Here is a 19,322-nt window from a genome sequence, read left to right on the forward strand (position 1 = left end):
TATTTACAAACTATCCTTTTCACAAAAAATGCGAACAAATATGAACAACCTGTAATGTTTTAAGAAAAGTGTAATTTCAACAAAATTCTGCCTGTTATTAAATGTTTTTTGTATTTGTAGATCCACTGTGATCTGTAAGTTATAATGTGCATGTGTAAATGAGGCCAAATATTGTTAAAATTGCATATATTTTCCTTACAAAGTCACATCAGTAGTCACATTTTTTAAATTGTACTTTGTAGGTGTACACATTTTCTTACTGTAATTGTACTTTTTTACTATTGTTATTATTTCACTGGTCCAGTCCACTTAAGATCACATTGGGCTGAATGTGGCCCCTGAACTAATATGAATTTGACACCCCTTCCCTTTCCTGGAGCCATAAAGCAAAAAAAAAAAAAAAAAACCTGAGGAAGAGTGGTAGTGTTGATGTGAATGGAGCTCCAGCCACAGACACAAGGCCTGTGCGAACAGTAACAAGGAGGGATTGACCTGTGGCAGCAGCTCTGAATGTCCAAACACAGGCTGAACATGTGCCTATGAGCAAGACTCCACCACAGCCTGGGTTTGATCTGGTCTGAACGGAGATGAAGATGATGATGATGATGATGACTCATATGTAAGGACAAGGTGAATTCAACTACAGTCGCGGAAAAAAATTCTTCGCCCACCCCTTGTTTTCTTTCATTTCTTGTTCATTTTTATGCCTGGTCCAACTAAAGGTCCATTTGTTTGGACAAATATAATGAAACCAACAAAAACGTCTCATAGTAGTTTAATTTCAGAGCTGATATCTGTCCATTTAACATGTTTTCTGGATAAAAACCAAAATCCCGCCAGTTCTTCCATCAGTATCTGTGTCATTGTACTGACACAAACAGTGCTTTTATTCATTCCATGTTTTCTTTTCTGTCTGTTTTAGTCACATGACACACACACGAGTTAGGACTGGAGTACAGAACCAGTGTTTTTGAGGACTATAAATGGTCTAATAATTTTTTCTGCGACTGTAGATGTCATACTGAGGCCAAAACACAAGGAAGGAAGGAAGGAAGGAAGGAAGGAAGGAAGGATGGATGGATGGATGGATAGATGGATAGATAGATAGATAGATAGATAGATAGATAGATAGATAGATAGATAGATAGATAGATAGATAGATAGATAGATAGATAGATAGATAGATAGATAGATAATATCACACTGATCATGGAGAGGGCTTCAAAACTCATGTATCAAATATGACATGTTTGGTGTTAAAGGGTTAAAGAAACCTGAGGTAAGGATCATTATCACAATAGAATTCCATATCAAACATCACAATGACAGACCGAAGCTGAAGTGACTTTTCCAGATATTTCCATAACGTGTTGGTTGGTAGAAGTACGACGTAGATGTGAACTGATGAGGAGACCAATTAATTCCAGTCTGATGTGTTTCCAGACCTCTACTATTACTGCCGCTACTACAGCCGTTTTACAACATTCTACAGGTTTGCATTGAATTTTCTTGGCAGTTATATGGAAACTGAAATATACGAGGATGCTAATGGTATTCCATTTGGCTTTTGAGGGCTCTGAATGTTGTGTTTTTTATATCCTCGTAAGACCCAGCTATGCATTTGTGTCCACTGCAGGGGACAAGAGTTTCACAACTTTACTTAATAAAACTAAAACACCACCTATTGCAAATGACATTACATTAAATAAATAAATAAATGATGCTCATATGAACTATGTTTTCAGCTCAAAAATGTCCAATTTCATCACAATTAATGCTATATTTTCATGTCACAAATGGCCAAGTTCTATTTGAACTGAATTGAGCTAAAAACAAATCTTCTATTCTTTTAGATTCCCCAGTTTTTCTTCCCAGATTCTCTCCTCCATATCACATGTTTTATTTGTACAGGTTCAATCTGGAGTATGGTGCTGATCCATCCTGCTTCTGTTCCACCAATACATACATGAAGAATGGCACACAGCACTGTTTACATCAACACTTTTACAATAAGAAGCTTTTTTATACAGAAAGAACAATTCTATATTGTTCTTTCCTCTTTAGTCTGATGATAAACTATCCAATAAATAATAGTGCTCCTAGTTTTTGCACAGGGATCATTAGTGTAAACGCTGACATGGCTGCAGAGCATCAGTATGATGGGATCCACAACAACCATGTCACATCCGTCCACTGACACATTTAGTGTTTTTGTGTCAGCTGGGATTGTTTTAGATCCACAATACCAACATTTATGAAGAAGAGCACAATTAGCAATAGGAAGTCTAGAAGTTTATTCCTAATAAAGTACTGGGACTGACCAGAGCATCATGGGTAATGTCATGTCCGTCCACCAGCAAAAGTTTTCACATCCACGTGCTATTCCAAATCCAATATTTATGAAAATAGAGCTTCCACTGTCAAAGAATATCAGTAGTCTGTGCACAAATGGATTAACATTATTTACACACACTTCTATGACTTTAGGACAACTTTTTTTTTTTTTGACAAAAATGGACACTCATTTGACCCCCTAAGGAAATTTTAGCCGAATATATATGTCTTGTAAGAACTGTTGCTTTATGCCGTTTCCAATCAAGACAATTATTTAATGGAGAAAAAAAGGCTAAACTTTTACCTTCCTGGGTCTCAGGAGGATATTACTGGTACTAAAAATCATCTGGTAGTACTATTTTATAGACTTTTAAAACTTTTTATCTATTGAGATTGAATATTTGACAACTGTAAATATTTTTATACTGGTTGAGAGTCATTTAGTGGAATTTTGTTCAAGTGTATGATTTATTTTGCACGTGTTCTGGAATGATAATAAAGTGATCAGTGGGTCTATCTATAATGTAAAGAGCTTTTATCTATCTATCTATCTATCTATCTATCTATCTATCTATCTATCTATCTATCTATCTATCTATCTATCTATCTATCTATCTATCTATCTATCTATCTATCTATCTATCTATCTATCTATCTATCTATCTATCTCAGTGAGATGTGATGAAAGTAGATGCTTAGTTGTGGCAGAAAATTATTATTTACAGTCAGAGCATGGAAAATATTTTAGAAATTTAAAGGTAGAACATTTAAAATCATAGTCATGGATTAAAAAAATAATCAGTGTTAAGAGAAATTAAGTCAAAATCATCTCTGAGGCATTTTGGAAACAAAGATAACAATTTAACCCGTCCGTCCGTCCGTCCTTTATTTTAATGTCTTAAATCTAATGTACTACTTCAAAATGTGCCAAAAATACAACAACGATTGCATGACTTAACTGGATTATTTCACTTTATTTTGGACTAATTATATGAGAATGTATTCTTACAGCCTAAACTAAAGGAAAGAATATGAGAGAAAATGAAACAATGAATAGGAACGTCCACCTGAACATGACCAGAGCAGATGGACACACAACTGTTGCATGAGTGGAGGATGGAACAAACAGGACTGGGCTGAATCCCAGTCTGATCAGCTGAGTCTGTGTTTCTGATGCATGTCTGGACTGGTCCGCTGAGCCGCACACCGCTGCCTTCCTCTAATCAGTGCGTTTCTGTTAATAAATGACCTAATGAACAGGATTCAGAACCTTCGAATGGGAAAGTCAACAACAGTGACTTCAGCTGCAGTTTCTTTCGGCTCCTAGTGTTCAGCTTATCTGCCTGGTAGTGAGTGAGCGGAGGAAGAATAGAAAGGACTCAGGGTAAACATTTGCGATATTTCCTGACCTGCAGTGAACATGTGAGAGGAATTTGAGCGTCTTGGAGGCAGGAATTGGCTGAGTTCTCTGACCCCGGCGTAGACCCCCACGGCGAACGCTGCTCTGCACATGTTTTCTCACACAACGTCAGCCTAACGTTCCTGACACCAACCCCCAAACGCTGCACAAACGCACAGATTACACCAAAAAAAGAAAAAAACTCAACTAAAAAACAAAGAGGCAGTAACGCTGAAGAGGTTTTGAAGTCTTTCCTGTATTTGTTTATGCCATGTGACAACACACAGAGAAATGACGACCAGGAAGTAAACTGGTGTGTGTGGGTATGTCCTGGATCTGGTTCTCATTAGAGGCCTGGATCTGGGACTAATTACCCTGGTGGAGGACGTTCCCATGGACAGGGCTCAGAGTGAATGGACTTGTAGACAGGATGGACTGCCGTATCATAGACTGTGTGTTTAAGACAGGAGTTGGTTGGTTTTTTTGTGCCTGCTTCCTGTTAACGTTCACATCAGTGGCTTCAGTCTGAACAGTCAGCTTTGAGGATGACTGTGTCGCTGCGTCTGTGTTAAAGCCTACAGTCTGACCACAACGCTCTCCATATCATCAGTGAGAAGACCATGACTGCACTTTAAAAGACACCGTAGAGTTGTTATGTTGACTTTTACAGGCGAGCAGAGACGGAGGACCAGGCCAAGAAACACTGTAGACAACATCGTACCTCTGCTCTAACTGTACTGCTGTGTCTGCAGCAAGGTTCCAACACTTTGGGATTTTTTATTCTAGTGTAGTTTTATTTAGTTTAGACTTTTTTTCCCCCTCTAATTCAGTTCATTTGAATACGTTTTTAGAGCAGGTTTGATAGTTTTTATTAGTTTTCATTTTTTTTCTAAATGCTTAGTTTTAGTTTAGTTTTAGTTTTGGCGTATCTTTACCTCCGCCATGAGATATTGTGATCGCTTTGCTTTGTGTGTTTGCATGCGTGTTTGTTAGTTTGTTAGCAAGATAACTCAAAAAGTTATGGAAGGATTTTCATTAAATTTTCAGGAAATGTTGACACTGACACAAGGAAGAAATGATTAAATTTTGGTGGTGATCGGGGGGGCAGATCTATCTTGGTGGAGGTCTGCGATCTCCGAGTGCTTTTCTTGTTTCTCTTCTTCTCTGTCGTCGTATTCAAATAAATCCCAAACAGAACTCTACTGCGTTCTCCCAACTTTAGTCTCCATGTTTCCAGGTATCAAATCAGTCAATCAAATTTTATTTACATGGCGCCAAATCATAACAAAAGTTACCTCATGACACTTTACATATAGAGTTGGTCTAAACCGGACTCTAAGCCAATTTACAGAAACCAACAGAATCCTCCAGGAGCGAACACTAGTGAGTGGTGACAGTGGAAGGAAAACCTTCCCTTTAACAGCAGAAACCTGGAGCAGAGCCAGACTGAGGAGGATGGACGTCTGCCATGAGGTAGAGTGGGGACCAGAAGACGACTGTAAACCATAACTGACCACAACTGACGGACCGTGAAGTTCCGAATGGTGCTGCTAGCTACAATCGCTCGAGCAAAATAAATCGATTTCATATCAATCTGACACTGACAAAAATGAAAATGAAGGGAATTTTATCCATAATTTTTATCCGTTTTAGTTAATTTTGTAAGCACACCATTTTTTTTCTATTCATTATAGTTTTTATTTATTTCAGTTAACGAAAATGTTTTTTCAATTCTAGTTCTCGTCATTTTGTTAATTTTCGTTAACGATAATAACCTTAATCTGCATCAGTGGATCACTGTTTAGGGCTGAGATAATGAAGATATATATTAGTGCTGTCATATGATTACAGTTTTTAATCAGATTAATCACAGGGTTGCTTTGGATTAATTTTGATTAATCATGATTAAATATCATTCTTTTTTTCCCCTCAATATCTTTATTGAGTTTTTCATGTAACACACAATAAAATACAGAAAAAGAATAAATACAAATAAAAAGCAAAAGGCTGGAGAGACATGTATGGAAGGTTAGGCCATATGTACCAAAAAATAAAATAGTTTCTGTTCCTTCACACATAAGACATGTCATTATGAACAGCCAAATACACAAAGACACAAACCAGCACAGAAGCAAACGAACAGTGCTGTCTTAGACAAAAACAACCATAACAACAGAAACAACAGGGGTTGGGGTCAGAAACAAAAGAATCATATTTAATACATACAAATGAGAGTCCCCCCAAAGACACTATTCAGTTTTTTTGTTTTTCATTCCACCACAGCAGCAGCATTATCATCAAGTGCATAGTAATTCACATAACCTGCTATGTGTTGATCCATACTGACTCTCTCACTTACAGTCCACCAGACCCTTCAAATATCCTTCATTTTTAATCTGTATTAATCAGGTTTCATTCAAACAGAAGGGACTATCTGTGCACTTACCAGGTTTATTAAACACCTTCAACAGTTTCAACTAGAGCTGCACAAAATATCGTTCGAACATCATCATTGTAATGTGCTGTACGTGTCCGTAATAGTCACATCGCAGGTCCTGCAACGTAGGACGCAAATGAACTGAACATGTTCTCATCTAAGTTCATCCTGGGGACCTGACACACACTGCACACAGCCATCCACCAATCACAATCGTTCTTAATCAGTTTGGCGAAGCAGACCACGCCCCCTGCACATGGAGTGAGTCGCTGGTAACAGCACTGAAAAATGAGCAACGAACAAGAGAAAATCTAAGACTCGGTGCCAAAAAGAAAAGCAGCGTCAGTTATCTGGAGTTATTTCAGCGACAGAAGGATGAAACTGAAACACCTGTTCTGAACGACAGGAAACACAAACAGGTCTGTGAAACTGGAGCCTTTACTGGTCCTTCTGGACAACCCCAACACTTTTTTTTTCAAATATCAATTTCCATGTACGTGTTTCAATTTTGTATCATATTTGATACATCAGGTCTCAATGCTCAAATATTCTTTTTGAACAAACAAAAATAGAACACAAACCTGTCAAACACATTGGTAATTCCTTTTTAAAAGTTTACAAAGTTCTTCCTCATTAATGTCAGTCTTGTAGTGTCACTAAAGGCCTCTGGTGAACAAACTCCTCCCCCTGGTGGATTATGTGTGTAGTGCATGTATCTAATTGTATACATCGGGTTTTTCAGTTGTCGGTTTTGCAGTTTTAGATCATATCTGCTGTGAATGGGCTGATGTTTGGTTTGTTCTGAGTTTCTATCTCTGTTAAAACATGCTCCACTTCCAGTGTTCATTCACATCCTTCCAGATGTTTTTTTTTTTTTGTGTAGTTGTAAATTGTCAGACTCAGATGGTCAGTGTTAGCGCTGACAGACCAAACTGTCACTAAGATTAAAAGACTTTGCCTGAGAAGAATTAATAACAATGGATGTTCAACTGGTGGAGGACTGGTTCTTATTACTGGAGATATTTGGGATTTTGACAAGCATGTGTTTTATAATTTAGTAAAATTAAATGCTGATTTAGAGGAATGTGCATGAATAACTGACTGGTGGAACAGTAAGTATGGCTGAATTCTTTTTGTGAGACTGGACTAGTTAGCTTACCGGCCGACAGGCTGTAAACTACTGTCGTCATGTGGCGTCCGGCATCGTCATCTGTTGTTCGTTACAAAACGTTCAGTCGTCTTCTTCTCCCAAACTATAATTCTGATTGACTTCACACTTGGTCTACAGCTTCTTTATGATGATGTCAACAAAAGTTAGTGAAATTATTTGGATCTGGATCTGATTCTGGATTTGGTGCCACTTTGAAAAAAATCCCTATTATCAAAGATAGGAAGTGGATGGATGCAGTAACTCAGTAAATATAAATGATCTCCAGTGTAAATGTCTCCAGTCCAGCCCTGATGGGGAGATGACCCAAACATAATGTCCACATGCTGATCAGGATCTTCTTCTGGATCTGGAACTGACGCAAAATTTAACATGGGCTTTTATGGGGAAAACATTCCAATCGTCTTTTTCTCCCAAACTCCAGTTCTGATTGACTTCAGACTTGGTATACAGCTTCTGTATGATGATGTCAACACAAGGGATTGAAATTATTTCCATCCGGATCTGATTCTGGATTTGGTGCCACTTTGAAAAATGTTCCCATTCTAACAGATAGGAAGTGGATTGATCCAATAAATCAGTATCAATGATATCAAGTGTGAATTTGAATTTTTTTACAGATCTGATTGGAATATGAGCAAAACATGGACTATTTCTGTAATAGAATAAATACACAGAACTGGGGGAGAATAAATGGATCTGGATACATTTACCTAAGCTTTGAATTTGGCCGCTAAGCTACAGGGCCACTGGTCCTATTTTATTTTGTTTGGGTCGGGGCTGATTTCTGCTTAATTCACACAGACATGGAACTAATGTTTATGCCACTGTTTCTGCTGTGTTGCATATATTAAGTCTAAATGGTGTACTTGTGGTCCAGTCACTCCAGGGTTGGTCAGGTTCTGTTTTTTTTTCCAGTATTTTGGGTTTTTCTGAAGGACACGTGTTAACAATGACATCACAGCTAATCGACTCAACTTCAAAAAGTCATTAAATACCCGTCACTAGTAAAAATACACACTGGCTTCATGTATAAACTGTACATGTACGAGGTCAGTCATAGCCTCTAGAGCAGGGGTGTCAAACATGTGGCTGTGGCCCAAAAACAGGCCGCCAAAGGGTCCAATCCAGCCGGCGCAAAAATTACACTAAAAATATTAACAGTCATTGGTGTTGAACTGGTTTGAATTCAGCTTCCACATACAGACCAATATGAGCTGAAGCACAAGAATAGCATAATAAATTCTAAATAATAACTCCAAATTTTCTTCTTGGTTTAATGTGGAAAAAATAACATTACATTATACGTGTAAATAATGACAACTCCAAATTTTCTTTGTTTTAGTTGTTTGTTTTATGAAAATATTAACCCTGTAAAACCTGAATAATTAAATCATTGACAGAAAATTCCAGTTCTTTGAAACTGGAGCCTTTATTGGTTCTTCTGAACAACAACAACAAAAAATTCAAATATTAATTTCTATGTATGAGTTTCAGTTTTGTATCATATTTGATCCATCGGGTCTTAATGCTCAAATATTCTTTTTGAACAAACAAAAACATAATAGAACACAAACATGTCTAACACATCGTTAATTCCTTTTCATAATGGTCCCAGTTCTTCCTCCTTCCTCATTAATGTCAGTCTTGTAGTGTCACTAAAGGCCTCTGGTGAATGAACTCCTCCCCCTGGTGGATTATCTGTGTATTGCATGTATCTAATTGTATACATCAGGTTTTTCAAGAAAAAAAATACCACACTGATCATGTAGAGGGCTTCAAAATGCATGTATCAAATGATACTATGATACATTCGGCGTTATAGGGTTAACAGTAACAAATTTTCCTCTTAACAATAAAATGTGATTAACCTGAACAAATAAAACAACCTGAAATGTCTGAAGAAAATTTTCTTTGTTTCAGTGCAAAAAAAAAAAATTCCATTAAATTCTAAAAATATTTAAATTTACAAGCTATCCAGGCAAAAAAGATGGGAATAACCTGAAAAATAAATTCTCTAGAAAAATAAGTTTAATTTTAACAATATTCTGCCTTTTACTAAATTTTTTTGTGCCTTTGTAGATCTGTGTAAATGAGAAGTTGAGGCATAATATTAAAATTGTACTTATTTTTCTTGGGAAATGTAAGGGTTTTCAGGTTATTCACATTTTTTTTTGTTTAGTTAGCTTGTAAATGTAAATATTTTCATAATACAATGTTACTTTTTTGCACTAAAACAAAGAAAAATTTGGAGTTGTTGTTATTATGTTAATATTTTACTGGTCCGACCCACTGGAGATCAAACTGGGCTGAATCTCAACTGAGCTGTAAAGGGCAGAATATGAACTGGTTTTCGTCAGCGGCCAGATCAGCTCAGTAGAATCAGTGAATCAGCAGTCTTCATTTATTTTGGTGGGACCAGTGTGTGGTCGTGCAGAACGTGCAGTTGTCCGGCTCAAAGTTAAAGCTCACTCTGTAAAACCACATCAAACAGCAGCTGGTGGTGAGTCAAATATGTGCAATAAGTCCACATTCCTGCTAGATTACTCTGTAACATGAACAGGGTAATTCTGTGGTTTAAATTGTCAATGCGATAACAATCTTGTGATAAAACCCTGTTTTAAAGTATCATTATCCAGTGCATCTGATAAGCCTTTGAATGTTATTTTCATTCTGAACATTTAGCTGTGGAGCCTGTTTCAACACAACCAGAATTACACAAACGCTTTATCGAAGGAAAAGGAGACACTGTGGCAAACATTCCATTATGAGTCAAAGTCCTAAAATGTTACTAAAGTAAAAATGCAGAAGGACTATCAGCTGATAAACACCTAAACGGTTACTGGAATACTTCTACTTAACCCTCAAAGACCCAAACAGCCACTGGAAACCACAACCATCTACTGATCGACACTGGTTCATACCTGTTCATGCATTAGTCCAGTGGTTTCCAACCTGTTTTGGCTCATGACCCCATTTTAACATCACAAATTTCTGGCGACCTCAGACACTCAAAACAGCGGCATTTTTTCTTTTTTGCAAAAATTAATTTGTTTTTGATCACGTAATAGTTTGCTATACTATGTTGCAAATAAACGTTAATTTTAGAGGACATTTAGTCTATATAATGTCTATTATTGTGGACAGAGGCAGTAAATCCAGGTGTAGATTACTGCACAAAGGGAGAATTTTATTTTCCTTGGTCAGGATATGTACAGTCAGTCCAGCTGTGATTTACAAGGAGGACAATTAATACTGAATAGGGATGGAACCATATGAAAATTTCATATCACGGTTATTGTGACCAAAATTATCACGGTTATCATTATTATTGCGATATTATTGAAATTGTGCTCAAAATGTTCAAAAAGTACTGATACACACAATGAAAAAGTTTAACCAAGCTGTATTTTGAAAAAACAAAACAAAAAAATAAAAACAAATGAAATAATCGGTACAATGTCCCTTCTGTGTCAGAAACATTCAAATATTAACCCTTAGTGGTCTGAGCCTATTTTATCCGTTTTTCAGTCCTTTTGATTTTGCCTTTATATACTATAGAAACAAATGTTTACTATAGCCATGTTTGGGATCTGTTTTTTCAGCACAACTTCATCTGTCTCTTCTGTCTATTATTTTTTTCACTTTAACCTACTATAAAAACATAAAAGGACAAAAAACACACACACACAAAAAATCCAATTTGAAAAATGTATATACTTTATTGCATAAATAACACACAGATGCTTAACGAACCTCTTCAAAGACTTTATAAGTGAATATTGGTTCCAAATATCAGGTATAGAAAATTAAAATTGTGATAAATTAAAACTATACTCAAATATTTGACATAAAAGCAGATCTTTACTTAGGGTTTTTTCCCCTATAAGTGCAGTAATCAAACACAGTTGTCATGAGAATTAGAATTTAAATGGTAATACTAACCATCTGCAATTTTAACGCCGTTTATCGTTATACCGGTAATCGTTACATCCCTAATACTGAACAAACAAGAACTCAAACTATGAATTATGAAAGAGCTGCAGCATCTGAAACTGACCACAATGAACATTTGACACAGAAACAGAACCACAGTGCTGCAGTTTCAGCTTCAGTTTCAGCTTTTATGTATTGTGATTTTCTCTCTCAACTCACCATATATTTTTTATTAGTAAATTTTTATTTTTGTTTTTATCAATTACTAGAAATTCCAGGCGACCCCACGTGGGGTCCAGACCCCAGGGTTGAAAAACACTGGCTTAATGTGTTGTTTTCTGTTGCACCCTGATACCCTGGTCCACCAGGGGTGAAACATTATTCAATGTCAAACTCCGGTCCTCGAGGGCCGATGTCCCGCATGTTTTAGATATTTCCTTCTTCCAGCCACACCTGGATCAATTAATGATCAGCTCATCATCAGTCTCTGCAGAAACCTGATAATGATGGTTTCCAGGTGTGATGGAAGAGGGAAATATCGAAAACATGCAGGATATTGGCCCTTGAGGACCGGAGTTTGACACCTGTGTTCCAGATAGAACGGTCATCTTGGGCTTAAACTGAAGCTTACAAATGTGGGAAGTTTTTCATATCCATGTAAGACAGTGATATGTATAATAAAATGCTTGAAAATGATCACCTTTAATGACAAGTTGTCAGGCGAACAGACATTTTTTTTGTCTTGTGGGATATACTGAGGGTGATATTTGAAAATAGAAAGGCAGTATGCCCCAGAATATTATTCTGATACTTTCCCCTGTGTGTCAGGATACACCATGTAAGAGTTCAGACTTATCTGACCATTTATGCCAGGGGTGTCAAACACACGGCCTGGGGGCCAAATCCGGCCCACCAAAGGGTCCAGTCTGGCCTGGGGGATGAATCTGGGAAATATAAAAATTACACTAAGATATTAATCATTTTAGTTCAGGTTCCACATATGGACCAATTCAATCTCAGCTGGGTCAGATCAGTAAAATATTATCACAATAACCAATAAATAATGACAACTGCAGATTTGATCTTTGTTTTAGTGTAAAAAAAAAAAAAAAAAAAGTAAAATTACATGAAAATGTTTATATTAACAAACAAAAAATGTGAATAACCTGAACAAATATGAACAACTTGAAATGTTTAAAGAGAAGTAAATGCAATTTTACCAATATTCTGCCTGTTACTAAATGTTTTATGTATTTGTAATTGTAATGTAAGTTGTAATGCACATGTGTAAATGACAAACTGAGGCAGAATATTGTTAAAATTGCCCTTGTTTCTCCTAAGATATTTCAAGTTGCTCATGTTTTTCAGATTTTTAAGGAAACATTGTGGATGTAAACATTATCCTAATATAATTTTACTTTTTTTCACTGTTATTATTTTACTGGTCTGACCCACTGGAGATCAAATTAGGGTGAATGTGGAAGTGAACTAAAATGAGTTTGACACCACTGCATTTCACCATCAAACCCCTGAACAGAAGAAAGAGCAGTGATAGAATTAAAACCATTTAGTCAAATCTCAAAGGAAAGAAAAAAAAACACTGGATGGAAACATGGCGTCGGTTTTTCAGTCTTGTCAGTCTGTCCTAATCTCGGGCGGTGTTCACAAAGCAGCTTATCTTCACCATAACAAGTCTTTTTTTTTTTTTTTTTGAAGTGACAGGAAGAGTTCCAAATTAAGGGTTTCCTCCTGAGTCGTGTTCAGCATCAGCAGCAGAATGACGATGGCGTTTTTATGAATCGGGTTGGATTCACAGACCAAACACACACATGAGGGTTCGCACTCCCTTCAGTGTGTTGTGATCTTTGTGTCGGCTGGTTTTATCATTTGTTTGGTTTGGTTAGGAAGTGCGCCCGACCCCCTTTTGAACCGGTTCCATAAATCAGTAGAGTTGAGAGAAAGCCCCGCCCCCTCAGAGGTCAGAGGTCAGCTGTAGCGCTCCTTTAAACTGCCTTTTGTCTGCTATATTTAACCAGAGCTGTTACAGTAGTTTCAGTGATGGACACCGACCGGGCTTAAGAAATATGCGCTGTTGTGTATAAATTATGTTTCCAGGAAGAAGTTTTAGTCGCTTTTCCATTGGACACCTGTGCAAAACTTTACCAATATTTACTAAACGTCAAAAAACCAGAAGTGCGTAATGTCAGTTTTTCCATTAACAACAAAAAACAATTTTGTATCATATTTGATCCATCGGGTCTCGATGCTCAAATATTAATCTTTTTGAACAAACAAAAACATAATATAACACAAACATGTCGAACAAATTGTTAATTCCTTTTCTGAATGGTCCCAGTTCTTCCTCCTTCCTAATTAATGTCAGTCTTGTCGTGTCACTGGAAAGGCCTCTGGTCAATGAACTCCTCCCCCTGGTGGATTATCTGTGTATTGCATGTATCTAATTGTATACATCAGGTTTTTTAAGAAAAAAAATATCACACTGATCATGTAGAGGGCTTCAAAACTCATGTACCAAATATGATACATTTGGCGTTACAGGGTTAACATTAACAAATCTTCCTGTAACAATAAAATGTGATTAGCCTGAACAAATAAGGACAACCTGAAATGTCTGAAGAAAATTTTCTTTGTTTTAGAGCCAAAAAAACCCCCATTAAATTATAAAAATATTTAAATTTACAAGCTATCCAAGCAAAACAGATGGGAATAACCTAAAAAAAAAAAAAAAAAGGGGTTGGATTCACAGACAAAACACACATGAGGGTTCGCACTCCCTTCAGTGTGTTGTGATCTTTGTGTCGGCTGGTTTTATCATTTGTTTGGTTTGGTTAGGAAGTGCGCCTGACCACTTTTTGAACCAGGTTCCATAAATCAGTAGAGTTGAGAGAAAGCCCCGCCCCCTCAGAGGTCAGCTGTAGCGCTCCTTTAAGCTGCCTTTTGTCTGCTATATTTAACCAGAGCTGATACAGTAGTTTCAGTGATGGACACCGACCGAGCTTAAGAAATATGTTGTTGTGTATGAGTTGTGTTTCCAGGAAGAAGAAGAAGAAGATGCTGGATGTTTTTAATCCTTCTGAATTCCAACATGTGCTTATTCAGAGCCACAGGCGCTGTTCAGCCTGTTCATAATTATCCCGTTAAAGTGTCCCAGGATGTGTTCTCATGTTTTATACTGCATACTTCCCTACCTGTGTAACTGTCTTCAGAGGGCTTTTTTAGGCCCATGAATATTGGAGTCCAAATCCCTCACACATTCCTCTCTTAACTCGATTAACCCATAAAGGCCCAAAACCATCGACTAAAACCACCTACTGAAGCGTTTAATACCTGCTGATGCATTCATCCTGTCAATACATGGAAATAACTGGTGTAAAATGGACTTTCAGACATTTGAGTCTAAGGCTACGCTCAGACTGCAGCCACATGTGGCCCAAACCCGATTTTTTTGCTGCTATCTGACCTGTATCTGACCTGTTAAAGACAGTTTGAACGGCACAAATCCAATTTTTTCAAATCCGACCCAGACCACTTTCCTATGTGGTCCTAAATCTGATTCATATCAGATATTTTGCAATGCGACGTCAGTCTGAACGGCCTGGTCGCATTTATCCGACCTTTACGTTATTGAAATGCCAGTACAGTCCGACTGCAACACACTTGACTTGACTTCTTCCCTGGAGTCTCTGTGCTTTATTGCCTCACAGGTTTTCCCTAGATCATCACAGGTGTTCCCAGGATCATCACAGGTTTTCCTTGGATCATCACAGGTTTTCCCTGGATCATCACAGGTTTTCCTTGGATCATCACAGGTTTTCCTTGGATCATCACAGGTTTTCCCTAGGTCATCACAGGTGTTCCCAGGATCATCACAGGTTTTCCCTAGGTCATCACAGGTGTTCCCAGGATCATCACAGGTTTTCCCTAGATCATCACAGGTGTTCCCAGGATCATCACAGGTTTTCCCTAGATCATCACAGGTGTTCCCAGGATCATCACAGGTTTTCCTTGGATCATCACAGGTTTTCCCTGGATCATCACAGGTTTTCCTTGGATCATCACAGGTTTTCCTTGGATCATCACAGGTTTTCCCTAGGTCATCACAGGTGTTCCCAGGATCATCACAGGTTTTCCCTGGATCATCACAGGTTTTCCTTGGATCATCACAGGTTTTCCCTAGGTCATCACAGGTGTTCCCAGGATCATCACAGGTTTTCCTTGGATCATCACAGGTTTTCCTTGGATCATCACAGGTTTTCCTTGGATCATCACAGGTTTTCCCTAGGTCATCACAGGTGTTCCCAGGATCATCACAGGTTTTCCCTAGGTCATCACAGGTGTTCCCAGGATCATCACAGGTTTTCCCAGGATCATCACAGGTTTTCCCTAGGTCATCACTGGTTTTCCTTGGATCATCACAGGTTTTCCCAGGATCATCACAGGTTTTCCCTAGGTCATCACAGGTTCTCCCAGGATCATCACAGGTTTTCCCTGGATCCTCTCTGGTCCTGCTGCTGTGGTCCTGCCTCTCTCCTCCTTCCTCGTCATCACTCTCTTATCCATATAGTTCTGATAGTGTTTATTCTACAGTTCCACAGATGTTCTAGTTCAGTTTTCTGTGCATCAGTTCCATCCATGTGTCTCCCCCTACCTCCCCCCTACTTCTCCCCCACTCCCCCAGTCTCTCTCTATCTCTATCGCTCTCTCTTGTTCTCCTCCTTTCCTCTCTCTAACCCTCTCTCTCCTCCTGTCACTCGTCCATCCTCCAGGTTTAAACCTGTTAAAGGTCCTTTTTCCTTCCTCTGTCTCCTCGCACTAGTGTTTGCTCCTGTTGGTTTCTGTTGGTTTCTGTAAACTGGCTTCAGTCTGGTTTGGACCAACTCTATATGTAAAGTGTCTGTCATACCCGCAGCCAGACGATAGTCTGGTCTCGTCTGTCTTTTATGTTTTGTTTGTCACTTCCTGTTTTATTTTGTTAAGTTTTCCCTCATGTGTCTTGTCTGTCGTCTTTACTTCCTGTTCCCCGTTCATCCTGACCTCTGTCCTGATTACCTGTCTCCGCCCTGATTTGCTCCACCTGTGTCTAGTTGTCTTCCCTCCCTTTTGTGTATTTAAACCCTGTCTCTTCCCCCTGTCAGACGCCAGTTTGTAACTCTCGTAGTTCTTACCAGCGTCTTGACCTCGTTTGTTCGTTTTGTCTGCCTGTTGTGACCCTTTTTGGATTCCTCGGTTTTTTGCCTACTGCCTGCTCCCTGTCGGTTTTTGTCTGCCTCATTGGATTTCCTGGTTTCGATCTTCTCGCCCTGACTTTCTGGTACGTGAGTATTTGTCTAGCCCTTATGTCCTGTTGCCTGAGTGATAGCCTGCCTGTGTATGACCTGTTTCCGTCCCTGACCTCCCTTTGCTTTTCCCCAGTCGGGGAAAATACCCCAAACGCCGCTCGGGGAGACGGGCTGCCGCCCTCGAAGCGGAGGACGAATCAGAGGAGGAAATCTTCCACCTTTGTCCTCAAGATTCTGTCATTATTATTATTCTTTCACCTGTGTGTGAATAATAAATCCTTTGAACCTTATTTTTGTGTCCGAGTTACTGCATTTGGATTCAGTGTTTGTACTAGCCGCATTACAGTGTCATGAGGTAACTTTTGTTATGATTTGGCGCTATATAGATAAAATTTGATTTGATTCATCCTGTCAATACATGTAAATAACTCGTGTAAAATGTAGTTTCAGACATTTGAGTCTAAGGCTCCGTTCAGACTGCAGCCACATGTGGCCCAAATCTGATTTTTTTGTCACTATCTGACCTGTATCTGACCTGTTAAAGACACTTTGAATTGTTCAAATCCGATTTTTTTCAAATCCGACCCAGACCACTTTCATATGTGGTCCTAAATCTGATACATAACAGGTATTTTGCAATGCGACGTCAGTCTGAACAGCCAGGTCGCATTTATCCGACCTTTACGTCATTGAAATGCCAGTACAGTCCGACTGCAACACACTGGTGAACAGATAGAGGTCGCCGGAGATGAGTGTGTTGTTGTGAAAGTGGTACAGAGAGGCGGTCCCAGATCTATTTAACGTTCTTGTCATTTTAAAATTCTGAATGAAGTGTGTGTGAGTAAAGCCGCTAACATCACTATCTCACCACTCCTGACTCCGCCTCCACATCCAAATACTCTGTTTTACAGACGTAGCAGCCATGGCACCACAAAAGGCCACAGCAAAAAACTTGGTTCTGCTCTGTTTGAATCTACTACTTAAAATTAGACTGTAATGGTGTTGACTTCAGATGGACAGAAACTTCATCAGTTCCACACATGCCCATACCAGATGCCTCCATATTTACTTCCACAAACTCAGTGCGTGTCTGCGTGGTCATGTATTACGTCAGGACCTCTTTTGGACATACAGGTCACTTCAGGGTCGCATTCTGTTCATACTGAGAACTGATAGAAGTCACATTTAATTTGTAATATGAAGGAGCACACAAAAAATGGGATTTCACAAAAAAATCCAAATTATGCGTTAAGACCTGCTGTGTGAACATAGCCCAGTGTTTTTCAACCTTGGGGTCGGGACCCCACGTGGGGTCGCTTTGAATTCAAATGGGGTCGCCTGAAATTTCTAGTAATTGCTAAAAAAATAAATAAATAAATAAACCAACTTATAAAAAAAATATATGGTAAGTTGAAAGAGACAGTCCCCATAAAAGACATGACAAACTGAGTGTGAAACTGCAGCACTGTGGTTCTGTTTATCTGCCAAATGTTCATTGTGGTCAGTTTCAGGTGCTGCAGCTTTCATAACACTGGTCAACAACAAATTTATTGTTTCAGTTTTTTGAGCTGATTTAGGATAATTTTGGTGTGCTGAATCCAAAAATCACATTAATTTTGCTCAATCAGGTCAGCTTTCTGAACTATGCTACATATTGGCTTTTTAACATTTTTGCTTACATTTATGGGCATTTTCACATCATATGATACAAAATTCTTTCACATTTCTTGCAATAAACGAGTTCTGAAGATTTTACTTTTGACAATTTATGATTTTTTTTTTTTAATATTACAGGTGAATGAAATGGCTTCGACAAGAACATCTGGCAAAAATAAGCCTGACATATTCTGCTACATCTGCGGTGAATACACCATTGTACCTAACAGGAATCCTGTTAGAAAATGATTTTTTTCTCTTAAAACCTATTTTGGGTGAGAACTATATAAAAAATCAACAGATAAAGTCACAAAAATGTCATCAATTTTGTGAGAAGATCAAATTTTTCAAAATCAAATTAACAAAAAAACCTGACCTGATTGAGAAAAACAGATGTCATTTTTGGATTTAGCGGTGCAAAATGGTCCTAATTCAGTTGAAAAAACGTAGACAACTTGCAAAAAACATTTTTTTTGTAACCCAGTGTAATTCATAGTTTCAGTTCTTGTTTGTTCAGTATTAATTGTCCTCCTTGTAAATCACAGCTGGACTGACTGGACAGATCCTGACCAAGGAAAATAAAATTCTCCCTTTGTGCAGTAATCTACACCTGGATTTACTGCCTCTGTCCACAATAATAGACATTATATAGACTAAATGTCCTCTAAAATTAACCTGTATTTGCAACAAAGTATAGCAAACTATTACATGATTTAAAAAAAAAAAAAAATTTTAGCAAAAAAAGTCTCCGTTTTGAATGTCTGACATCGCCAGAAATTTGTGATGTTAAAATGGGGTCATGAGCCAAAAAAGGTTGGGAACCACTGACGTAGCCTAATGCTCTTTCATTGAATTCATCTCGCACCAACATTTTTTCCTAAACAAACATAACTCCTGTCACTATCAGTATTTTTTTCTTTTTGTAAGTTTCATTCAAATATTATTTCTAATTATTTTTTATATCAAATCTTTTAGTATTTCTTCACGTCAGCCGAGTACATACTAAAAAACTAGTACCGGGTACCAGATTCCAGGTACTTTTACGCAATGGAAACGCAAAAAGGCCGAGTCCAGTCGAGCCGGTACCATGTA

The 19,322-nt window shown here is 38.1% G+C and overlaps 1 protein-coding gene and 1 long non-coding RNA gene across 2 annotated transcripts in view; one reads left to right on the forward strand and one right to left on the reverse strand.

Annotated features, from left to right (window-relative positions):
- ror2 (receptor tyrosine kinase-like orphan receptor 2) overlaps positions 1–19,322 on the reverse strand; it is a 150,011-nt gene that overhangs the window by 120,716 nt on the left and 9,973 nt on the right. The gene's annotated exons all lie outside the window — the stretch shown is intronic.
- On the forward strand, positions 830–16,463 carry LOC115430057 (uncharacterized). Its single transcript, XR_003936865.1, has 3 exons — positions 830–1,009; positions 1,614–1,623; positions 16,454–16,463. It is a non-coding gene; the product is annotated as an uncharacterized LOC115430057 (long non-coding RNA).

Source organism: Sphaeramia orbicularis, chromosome 12 (genome assembly GCF_902148855.1).
Source record: "Sphaeramia orbicularis chromosome 12, fSphaOr1.1, whole genome shotgun sequence".
NCBI lineage: Eukaryota > Metazoa > Chordata > Actinopteri > Kurtiformes > Apogonidae > Sphaeramia > Sphaeramia orbicularis.